General features: G+C 39.7%; 1 protein-coding gene across 3 annotated transcripts in view; it reads right to left on the bottom strand.

Annotated features, from left to right (window-relative positions):
• LOC145259625 (uncharacterized) overlaps positions 1-12049 on the bottom strand; it is a 62478-nt gene that overhangs the window by 42677 nt on the left and 7752 nt on the right. Inside the window, exon 1 of one of the 3 annotated variants that reach the window (XR_013864176.1) lies at positions 5342-5435. The exons of 1 other annotated variant lie outside the window; for it this stretch is intronic. The gene's annotated coding sequence lies outside the window, so the exon portion shown is untranslated. Of the gene's footprint in view, positions 1-5341; positions 5436-12049 lie in introns of those variants that run through there. One more of the 3 variants, XM_080117282.1, reaches the window with a different exon arrangement.

Here is a 12049-nt window from a genome sequence, read left to right as displayed (position 1 = left end):
ACAGCTATTTTTCCTTCTGACCTTACTTTTGCAAGAATTAACTTGGTAACAAATGTCTTTCCTGTTCCTCCTGGTGCATCAAGGAATATAAGGCCACCTTGCTGATCTTCAACAGTATTAACTACAGTTCGAAAAACATGAATTTGCTCACTATTTAGTTTTGCAATACCGTCCCGAACAATTGATGCTTGCTCATGTGGTTGATAGCTAATTTCACGTGTCCAAGCAGTAACAATAGGATGTGTATTAGATCTATCAGGTGAGGTAAGACCCAAATCTGTCAGTGTTTTACCATTCATCTTATATGTAATATCTTCAATATGAACCAGAGCAGTATTGAAGATTTTGTCTGTAAAAGTTATACCAGCCCCAGGATGTTGATTGCGTTCCCTAAGGAAATCTTCACTTAATGCTTCTTCGTGTGTATGCCAAAGTCGTGTTGGATAAGATACTGCACAGGTAGTTAACATGATAGCAAACAAATGTCTCAAATTATGTGCCAAGGCAGATGTAGATGCTTCCTGTAATGTAGCATCCCAGTGGTTATCATCATCAAGCAGTCCATGTGCAGCACATGCATCTCTGAATGTATTCATGATTTGACCATTAATATTTTTTAGATCATTAAAGTTCTGTGGACCTCTAACATGATGTAGAAGCAGTCTCAAACAGAAGCATTCAAAATGATTTGGATGCACGGTGTATACCCTGCCCAAAACTTCAGTTTTTTTAACACACGGGTAGCCTTGAACTGACCTACCCTGTAAGCGTCGCTTGAATATTTTATTATGAGTGTCCCATGTATAATAAGCGGGAATTTCAGCATACAGAAGTGTACGTGCGAAAGCGTCTGTTTTACACAAATTGAAAAATGCTGTTAAAGTAGTTGGAGGTGGATGTGCAACTCTATCAGCTGCGTTATTTTCAGTGAAGTAAACCCGCTGTCCATTTTCTAGATGCACTGCGAGGTGAATAACTGTGGGATGATGCGCATGTATGTGGAAGTTAAGTATTCTCCAAATGGCTTCATTAGTGGAAATATAACGGCCGGTTTCATATCTCTTAACTTCATCATGAGCATTATTTTCCAATGTGAAGACAGCTTGATCACTGCCTTTATTTACATATTTACAAATGTACTTAATTGATTTTACACTATTACAATATTCGACATTGATATGTGCATTAAAAATCTTACAAAGGGGTTTATTGTATGGTACAACCCATCGGTTGTCTACATGAAACGTTGCATTCCCAGGGAGGGTAACTGTTGTTTCAAAGCCTCCAGCATCAGTAGGCAATCGTCGATATAATGGGTAACCATTTTGATCTGACGGAGTTTCATTTAAAAATTTCTTTGGATATCTCTTAGAGCATTTTCCTTCTTTGAGACATGGTGCAGAGCTGTTTAATGTTCCACATGGTCCATGAATCATGTTGTGTCTAATGATATCATGTAAAACTGGATCTGTTACAGGATCAGGAATTTCTGCACTGATAACAGAGTCTATGTCAGAGGATCTCAATTTTTGCTGAAGCCAAACCAGACAATGAGCATGTGGCAATCCTCTTTTCTGCCACTCAACAGTGTACATATATGCTACAACCACTCCGAAAATGTTTCCTTTTGTAAGTAAATCCATAAGGACACGTAGCTTTAGATGAAAAACTCTTGCTATGAGGTCATGCCGATCATGTGGTTGTTGATATGGAAGGAGTTCATTCACAATCTCTGGCCATTTGGGATTGCAAGTAAAAGTTATAAATAAATCAGCAGTTCCATGTTTTCTCACATAGACCAATGCATCTTGTGTGCGTTCATGCATATATCGTGGTCCCCCAGTAAATGTTGCTGGTAGTATGGTCAAACGGCCCACATTTTCAATGTTGCCGTCAATATTTACAGAATCTCTTAAGTGAATGTAATCAGCAACTCTTAGCTCCCTCTGATGAGTTTTAATGTAGATAAGCCTCTCATGCTCTATTTTAGCATACATGTCAACTATGTATTGTTGGAATAGGTTCCTACATTTAATCAGAATATTAAAACTGTCGTCACGGACCATAATTCGGAATGCGTAGAAAGCATTAGCTGATATTTTTTTTCCTATTACTAACTCTTTATTTTGAGGATTTGTCTGCCATACAAAGAAATTATAACCTTCTTGACCTGTCCAATGAATGATTGGGTACTGTAAAGCATCATATGCCCAATGTGTTACAGCAATACGCTGTAGTTGATGGTTTCTGCGATGCAAGATGATATCTCGCTGATGAAATTCTTGACCGACTATTACAACAGCAACCTCAGGTGCATCTGGAACATTGAAACAACGTTTATGTTCTTGTCTTGGAGTTTTATCAGCATGTATAACTACTTTGAAATCATCACATGGAGCATGCTCCATAGCCATCTTGAAGTTTTTGATAAAGTTATTTTCTCGGTGAAGCATATTTTGCAAATCAAGAACAATGTCAAACTTTGTTTTGGGAGCATAATTACATCTTGTCGTAGCTTCTTGCTGATCATCATCCATGAAATATATTTGAAGATACTGTGGATTTCCAGTATCAATGGGAAGCAAAGAACCAAGTCTATGAGAAATCTGCCCACAAACTTTAAATGTCGGCATGTAGGCTCCTTCACGTATTTGTTCAGCACCGAATCTTGTCATACTAAAGCAGTTATTATAACTCCGGATGTTGTTCAAGAAATGTGTTGAGTTAATTGAATTGTTATCAATAAGTGAGCGTAATGGTTCAGGAGGTATACCTAAATCTGGAAGAATAACTTTTCCACCAGAACAACAGATACCTGGTGATTCCCGATTCCATTTCTTTGCTTTGCATTGTCTGCAAGGTGTCCCATTACTCAATGTGCCAATTTGAACATCTGAGCGTAATTGATAAGTACGTGTAGCCTCATATGTACGTCCTTCGTGCAACCAGAAAGATGATTTAGGAGCAGTTGTGCGTAATGTGTGTCTCTGCATTGCTTCTAATATAGCCTGTCTGTTTTGCGCAACCCTAAGTTCCACATATTTGTTTATATCCGTAGGTTGTGACTGGTCCGCCTCATATAAGTCTGGGTCAAAAGTAACTTGATGTGACCCATAGTCCTGATTTGCATTTTCGTTCAAGGAAGTACCAGAAGTGTCTTCCTGAGACTGTTCATAATGTTCCCATTGTCGACTTCTTTTTCTGGTTGCTGTTGTATTACGACTAAGGGAAGTCTTTTTTGGTGGCATATTTTATAAAAGATTGTAATGTGTAAAAAGTGAAAAATTGTTATATACTCAACTAATGAGCTCTATGGTCTTGATTTTTGACTTTTGATGTTTGATTGCCTTTTCAACTGAAAAAGAAGAAACTGACAGAATTAAGTTTATGTTTTTATTACAATAATAAATAATAAGTAATAAATAACCACTGATGTAATAAGTCACCCGTCCCCTGAGTATGAATTCCGTAATTAGTGGAAAGATAGCATAATATAAAAGGAAACCAAAAAAAGAAAAGAAGTCGTATTCTTCTACCGCCGAAAGAAATAAATTCAACGTTTCCATTAATGAACGAAATGTATGAGTCTACCACATTATGAATCGATGTAGATAATATATGAGGGGAGTAAAGTTTATGTAAATGCAAACATCGGACTGTATTTTGCAAACGAAATAAACGGGTAATGATGTATATTTATTTGTTATTTATTGCGGACAAAAAGTGGAAATAATCATAGTTCTTGTAGTGGTCAATTTTTGTGAAAAAAAAAAAAAAAACATTGCTGTGGAGGTTTCCAATACCCCGGTTTTGGGGAAGTTCTAATCGCCCCCCCCCCCCGGCAAACAGAAGGACCCAAATATGTAAACTGTGCCAAACTGGGCGGGCAAAAATGAGGGACTTAGTTGTGCAAGCTGATTTATCCTAAATTTTTTGTAGGTTTCCTATGAGTTTTCTATTGTATTCGAAAGAGTAAGGAGTAAACTTAATGTGCCAAAGGGGAAAAAAAGTATTTGTACACGTGAAAAATAAAGTTTTCTGGGTCTATTTCCGAGTTAATTAGTAAAGTGAAGTGCTAGCAGTATCAGAATTTTTGTAGGAGTTTTTGACACACCTAACACGAAACTGCGAATACAATATAAAAATCTCGTAATTTCTCTGTTAAAAGTGGGTTATTTATTTTCTTTATGGATTATACTTCCAAAATAAACTATTACAGTTGTTTTAAAAGTAATAGAATTTTTTTATTTTTATTTGTTTAAAACAGTAATGAATGTTCCGAACTCAATATTTTTCAATTTTTAAACTTAAAAATCTATCAAAATTTTTGTAATTTTCAGGGTCAATGTGAAATTTTATTCAATAAACCGAATATAATATTTTAGACAAACGTTTTTTTTTAAATTCACGCCCCCCCCCCCCCAAGTGTCACCCATTTTGAAATGTCTAATAAAAAGTAAATAATTAATTTATGTCGGGGAGTTTTATATATCACAAATTGAAGAGAAAAGGTCAATCAATAATATAATCAAATTTAAAACCCCAAAAAAATCGCCTTTTTAGAAATTTACGTGTAAAGTCCGAAGTTTAAAACCTTTAAAAAAAAAAAAAAAGCCTTTTTTTTTTTTTTTTTTTTTTTTTTTTTCGAGGAGTTATAAGCTTTGAAAGATGGGGTGGAATTAATCACTATTTTCACGAAATTTCTGACACTGCTAGCGAAGTGCTAAGACATTGTAAAAAAAAAAACACCTAGTTAGTACAAAACATATTGGCGTTCGGGAAAAACAACAAAGTAAAATTTCGTACATGACGCAATGAAAAATGTGTGTTAAAATCATTGGTAGAGGTTCCCCCCCCAAAAAAAAAGGAAGTAAAGAAAGAACGAAATAAGAAGTGGAGAAAGATAGGTTCTACTGCAAACCGGAAAGAATAAAAATGCAAGAACATTGAATAACCCCAAGAATCGTACGCTGAAAAATGTAAGTCTGTGTATTTCATGTTTCTTCCCATTCGAATGTCGTCTGCTGACATTCAGATAGGCTTTGTATCAATGGTTTAACTAAACTTCCACCAATGGAAAAAAAGTAAGAAATTGCATAAAAAGTAATAAATAACCACTGATGTAATAATTCACCCGTCCCCTGAGTATGAATTCCGTAATTAGTGGAAAGATAGCATAATATAACAGAAACCCAAAAAAAAGAAAAGAAGTCGTATTATCGTCTGACAGCGATCGCCCGATCCATGGCTAACGTGTAGTAAGGTAAACCGGCCCCAAGAAAAAAGAACAAAAAAGTAACTACATGTACGTGAATATCGCCGCATATATAACTCTATTTACCTGAATGTCGTCTGGTAAGTGGTACGGTGAAAAATTAAAGGAACGTGGGACAATTAGAGTTGGAAACACAAGTAAGAGTCGTAGAGTGATAGAGTGTAAGTAAAACCTGGAATATCAGGTTGTATCGTTTCGTTCAGTTTCGTTTCGTTTCGTTTCGTCTCGGTTATACAATTCAAGATAACGTATAGCGTTTAGTTTGTGTTTATGTTTATGGAAAGAAAGAGAAACATAGGGAAGAAACCCCACCACCGTCACCCAAATAGCGAAAAAGACAACGTAAGGTAAGAAAGAAAGAAAGAAAGAAAGAAAGAAGGAAAGGAAAGGAAAGATCCAAACGGAAGTTTTGTTTGTGTAATTAAGTTTGGTGCGTCTCACGTAAATGTCAGTTCAGGTTTTCACACGCGGGTTATAACGAAATCGAAGTAATGTAAATGTGAATTCAATTCCAGGTAACGGATTGTGTTCTGTTTAAAACTAATTTTAATAGAATAAATGCTTTATAATTTGTGTTTATGTTTTATGCTAACCTATGGCAAAGTAAGCGTGCTTCGTTTCAGCGTAAGTCCAGTCCAGTTTTTAGATAAATTCTAACCGGTGTTCGGTTTGTAATGTCTACTGTGAACGGTCAGGAACGGTGTAAGTGAGTCGCGGTGGAAGGATGAATTTTGTAGAGAGAGTTTACTTTACTACCTCCATTAAATATAACCGATTTTTACAGTGGACTCTCACCAGACAGAATATAGGAAACTCCGAGCAGCGAGGTTCTGGATATGTAATAAGCCTATAACATACGGCAGATGTCGTGATTCAGATTGTGACCGATACGGCTGCACCAAATGTAAGCAGGTGCAGTCCTATAAAGGTCGAAGTCGGAGGGGAAAAAATGAGTTCATTTTATTTAGATAGATAGATAGATAGATAGATAGATAGAAGATAGAATAGAAGATAGAGAAGAAGAGATTTTATAGGTTTACATGCTTCGTTAGAGATAGGTTTCCAAGCCATATACATGTAAATGGATACATAATAGCTTATACTTGTGTATATTGGTGAAGTATTCCGTTCCCAAAGCCCTCTAGTTCGAGTATTTAGTTATCATATGGGATCAATTATATATCAAAATTCCAATTACTAGCGTACTAGAACCTTAGATTATTTCAGTTAGTGATTTTCCAGCGTTTAATTATTAAGTATGTAAAATGCACTCACCTTTATCTAGTTGGTGGCATATTGTGTTTCTGTTCGTTTATCTTAGTATTAAACGGTTACGGTTGAGATGGTGTTGAGGGGTAAATTAATAAGGCTAAGTTATTAATGTTAGGCTATTCTTCAAAGCTTAATTAATTAAAGGTGTGTCGGTTTTTAGTAAGTATAGTTATTAATGTGCCGTGTATCGGGACTACTTTGTATCCTTTCAACTCTTCCCTTGGTTCATTTATTAATTAATTAAGATGTTGGGAGTAAAGGGGTTGTGAGTTGTAGGATTACTGGTATGAGGGGATCGCTATTCGTTTTTTATGTCTTATGTAAAGCGTAACCGAATATTTTATAGAAATGAATTTAATTCTGACTATTCTTTCAATATCGCTCCTTTTTTTGGTCTGACGAAGTGGTCCCTTGAATTTTAGTAATTAATGTTTGTTTTCCCAAGGTATTTGAAAATGGATCGTTCCTTGTGATTTGACTTTAGTTTTCTTTTCTTCTTTTCTTGCGTGTGTGTGTGTGTGTGTGTGTGCGCGCGCGCGTGTGTGTGTGTGTGCGCGCGTGCGTGTAAAATTTTAAAATAACTTTTTTGGATGGTGCTGTTGATTTTATTTTTAATTTTAGCCGATACAAAAACATTTTTCTGACGACAGTTATGTGTTTTTTTATGTAGTTGGATAACTAAAAAATACTGTTAACAACTTTGTGTATGCTTTTTACTTGGAAATTGAATCGAAAATTATTTAAATTGTAAAAGCAAACATGCATACATGTATTTTCTACTGAATACTGAGTTGTTGGATTTTGCAAGTTAATGTTTCATCTTTATAGTGAACTTATTGAGACTTTTCCATATGATTTAATGTCATGGTATATGTGTGTTTGCATCTGATCTGGTCTGATGAATACATACATATATATATATATATATATATATATATATATACACAAAAAAAAATTGAAAAAATTGTGCATAGGATTTTTATCTGTTTGCTAATTGTTCCCCAGATGCACATACGTGAATGGTTCACATGACAGATTCATTATATCAAAATTAAGTACAATTTGAAAACACTTTTTTAAAAACCGTGTCAAGCCTGCCTAATGGTTGTCGTACTTGACTCACTGTCTTTAGGTTTTGGTTTAGATATAAGTTGGCGTAGGGTTTTTTTAGTTTTTACTTACAAGAAGTGAACTATTTAAAAAAAAAACACATAATACTCGCATACAAATGTATCAGTTTCTGTATGAATGAAAATATAATATTTATGCGTATTTTGCGACCAGACAACGCTAGGTGGCCTGCTACTATTATATAAAAGGAACTTTGTCTACGTGAGTTCGTTCCCTATCGACTCGAAAACGGTTGGGCAGATTTTTATGAAATTTAACACGGAGGTACTTTATCTGCTTGGCAGTGATAGGTTTTGTATCGGAATATCTTCGATAAGTATCGATAATCGATAATCGAAATAATCCGATAAAAGAAGGAATGATTTTGACCAAAATTAACACATTACACAGCCTAACATCACAAGTGCATTTGGGAAGTTTTATCAACACATAAACCAAAAGACCCGTCATATACAATCAACAGTAGGTTCTTGATATGACAAGCGCGCGTTCGAAATGAATGGTTTTTTTTAGAGCACAATTTGAGCATGATACTTGACTTTTGCAATTTAAACTAAGCCAAAAAATCAACTGTAGGTTATGTACATTAGAATGTACCTATTTACTATGCCTCCCCACGGGCCAGAGTTAGACACCAGGGTCGTTTTTTAACGTGGAGAAAAGGTACAAAAATAAAAATTGTCTCAGTCGTGAAGGATTTCTCCTCCACAGAAAGAGAACAAGAAATGGAAGTGCAGCATCTGAAGAACAGATGGTATTTATTTGCTCCCCCACCGAGAAAATTAGGCACAAGGCCGATTTTTAATGTGAGGAGTGAAGGGAGGGGGAAGGGAAAAAGGGGACCAGCTCCCGAGAGGTGGGAAATGGGAGCTGGTTAAAGGTCAGGCATGTGGGGTTGCCCCCACATCTGGTCTTTGCTAGTCATAGCTAGTCATAGCTTGAAGCATCTGCCGCAACAGATGGTATTTATTTGCTCCCCCACCGAGCAAATTAGGCACAAGGCCGATTTTTAATGTGAGGAGTGAAGGGAGGGGGAAGGGAAAAAGGGGACCAGCTCCCGAGAGGTGGGAAATGGGAGCTGGTTAATGGTCAGGCATGTGGGGTTGCCCCCACATCTTGTCTTTGCTAGTCATAGCTAGTCATAGCTAGTCATAGCTTGCAGTATCTGCCGGAACAGATGGTATTTATTTGCTCCCCCACCGAGCAAATTAGGCACAAGGCCAATTTTTAATGTGAGGAGTGAAGGGAGGGGGAAGGGAAAAAGGGGACCAGCTCCCGAGAGGTGGGAAACGGGAGCTGGTTAAAGGTCAGGAATGTGGGGTTGCCCCCACATCTGGTCTTTGCTAGTCATAGCTAGTCCTAGCTAGTCATAGCTTGCAGTATCTGCCGGAACAGATGGTATTTATTTGCTCCCCCACCGAGCAAATTAGGCACAAGGCCGATTTTTAATGTGAGGAGTGAAGGGAGGGGGAAGGGAAAAAGGGGACCAGCTCCCGAGAGGTGGGAAATGGGAGCTGGTTAAAGGTCAGGCATGTGGGGTTGCCCCCACATCTGGTCTTTGCTAGTCATAGCTAGTCATAGTTTGCAGTATCTGCCGGAACAGATGGTATTTATTTGCTCCCCCACCGAGCAAATTAGGAACAAGGCCAATTTTTAATGTGAGGAGTGAAAGAAGGGGAAGGGAAAAAGGGGACCAGCTCCCGAGAGGTGGGAAATGGGAGCTGGTTAATGGTCAGGCATGTGGGGTTGCCCCCACATCTGGTCTTTGCTAGTCATACTAGTCATAGCTTGCAGCATCTGCCGGAACAGATACTACACTTTGATGGTATTTATTTGCTCCCTCACCGAGCAAATTAGGCACAAGGCCGATTTTTAATGTGAGAAGTGAAGGGAGGGGGAAGGGAAAAAGGGGACCAGCTCCCGAGAGGTGGGAAATGGGAGCTGGTTAAAGGTCAGGCATGTGGGGTTGCCCCCACATCTGGTCCTTGCTAGTCATAGCTAGTCCTAGCTAGTCATAGCTTGCAGTATCTGCCGGAACAGATGGTATTTATTTGCTTCCCCACCGAGCAAATTAGGCACAAGGCCGATTTTTAATGTGAGGAGTGAAGGGAGGGGGAAGGGAAAAAGGGGACCAGCTCCCGAGAGGTGGGAAATGGGAGCTGGTTAAAGGTCAGGAATGTGGGGTTGCCCCCACATCTGGTCTTTGCTAGTCATAGCTAGTCCTAGCTAGTCATAGCTTGCAGTATCTGCCGGAACAGATGGTATTTATTTGCTTCCCCACCCAGCAAATTAGGAACAAGGCCGATTTTTAATGTGAGGAGTGAAAGGAGGGGAAAGGGAAAAAGGGGACCAGCTCCCGAGAGGTGGGAAATGGGAGCTGGTTAAAGGTCAGGCATGTGGGGTTGCCCCCACATCTGGTCTTTGCTAGTCATAGCTAGTCATAGCTTGCAGTATCTGCCGGAACAGATGGTATTTATTTGCTCCCCCACCGAGCAAATTAGGCACAAGGCCAATTTTTAATGTGAGGAGTGAAAGGAGGGGAAAGGGAAAAAGGGGACCAGCTCCCGAGAGGTGGGAAATGGGAGCTGGTTAATGGTCAGGCATGTGGGGTTGCCCCCACATCTGGTCTTTGCTAGTCATACTAGTCATAGCTTGCAGCATCTGCCGGAACAGATACTACACTTTGATGGTATTTATTTGCTCCCCCACCGAGCAAATTAGGCACAAGGCCAATTTTTAATGTGAGGAGTGAAGGGAGGGGGAAGGGAAAAAGGGGACCAGCTCCCGAGAGGTGGGAAATGGGAGCTGGTTAATGGTCAGGCATGTGGGGTTGCCCCCACATCTGGTCTTTGCTAGTCATAGCTAGTCCTAGCTAGTTATAGCTTGCAGTATCTGCCGGAACAGATGGTATTTATTTGCTCCCCCACCGAGCAAATTAGGCACAAGGCCGATTTTTAATGTGAGGAGTGAAGGGAGGGGGAAGGGAAAAAGGGGACCAGCTCCCGAGAGGTGGGAAATGGGAGCTGGTTAATGGTCAGGCATGTGGTGTTGCCCCCACATCTGGTCTTTGCTAGTCATAGCTAGTCATAGCTTGCAGTATCTGTTGGAACAGATGGTATTTATTTGCTCCCCCACCGAGCAAATTAGGCACAAGGCCGATTTTTAATGTGACGAGTGAAGGGGAAATGGGAACCAACTCCCTGGGGAGTAGGGGAGCTGGATAGTGACAATTGGTATGAAGGGTTGCCGCTTCATTGACCAAGGTCTTATCTGTGGGGTCGCCCCCACATAGGGTCTTTGCTTGCAGTATCTGCCGGAACAGATGGTATTTATTTGCTCCCCCACCGAGCAAATTAGGCACAAGGCCAATTTTTAATGTGAGGAGTGAAGGGAGGGGGAAGGGAAAGGGGGGACCAGCTTCCGAGAGGTGGGAAATGGGAGCTGGTTAAAGGTCAGGCATGTGGGGTTGCCCCCACATCTGGTCTTTGCTAGTCATAGCTTGCAGTATCTGCCGGAACAGATGGTATTTATTTGCTCCCCCACCGAGCAAATTAGGCACAAGGCCAATTTTTAATGTGAGGAGTGAAGGGAGGGGGAAGGGAAAGGGGGGACTAGCTCCCGAGAGGTGGGAAATGGGAGCTGGTTAAAGGTCAGGCATGTGGGGTTGCCCCCACATCTGGTCTTTGCTAGTCATAGCTAGTCCTAGCTAGTCATAGCTTGCAGTATCTGCCGGAACAGATATTACACTTTGATCCCGGCCCAAAGGCCAAGAAAAAAAATGAATTGTTGACGAAGCCAATACGAGATAGCACGTGAGGCTTCCTCCCGGTGCAACGCGATGGACCCTCCAACATCAGCAGGCAGTTAATCGATTTAATTGTATTTTTTTTTTTTACATTGGGTCACCACTTATCAAGGCCCGGAGGCCACTCAGGGATAAGGGTTATTGCGTGTACAGTAATCAATGAGATAGTATTGTAGTAATCAATATTATTGGAGATTTTATAGAGTGTCTTACTTAAGGGGGCGGTTTGTCAGGAATTTGTTTATGTTGGACTTGAAGACATCCAAGTTGTAGTCAGGTGGGAAACAGGCAAACAGAAGAGAGTTCCACAGTCGTGCACTTCTGAGAAAGAAGCTCTGCTCATGGAATCTACGTTTGGATTTAGGCACAGATAAAGAGTGGGGAAAATTTTTGACAGTAGTTTCAGTCAGTGAAACATTGGCGAGGAGGGGAACGAAAGATTGGAGTTCAGACGAGCACTTGCCATGGAAATAACGATGAAACAAAGACAGGCTCGCAACGCCTCTTCTGTGGGGGAGAGGCTGCAGGGAAGAGAAAAGGGCATCCCCCACCGAACCACGAAGTCT

Source organism: Euprymna scolopes, chromosome 3 (genome assembly GCF_053919585.1).
Source record: "Euprymna scolopes isolate OS-2025 chromosome 3, ASM5391958v1, whole genome shotgun sequence".
Taxonomy (NCBI): Eukaryota; Metazoa; Mollusca; class Cephalopoda; order Sepiida; family Sepiolidae; genus Euprymna; species Euprymna scolopes.
This window is presented reverse-complemented; position numbering and strand designations above follow the sequence as displayed.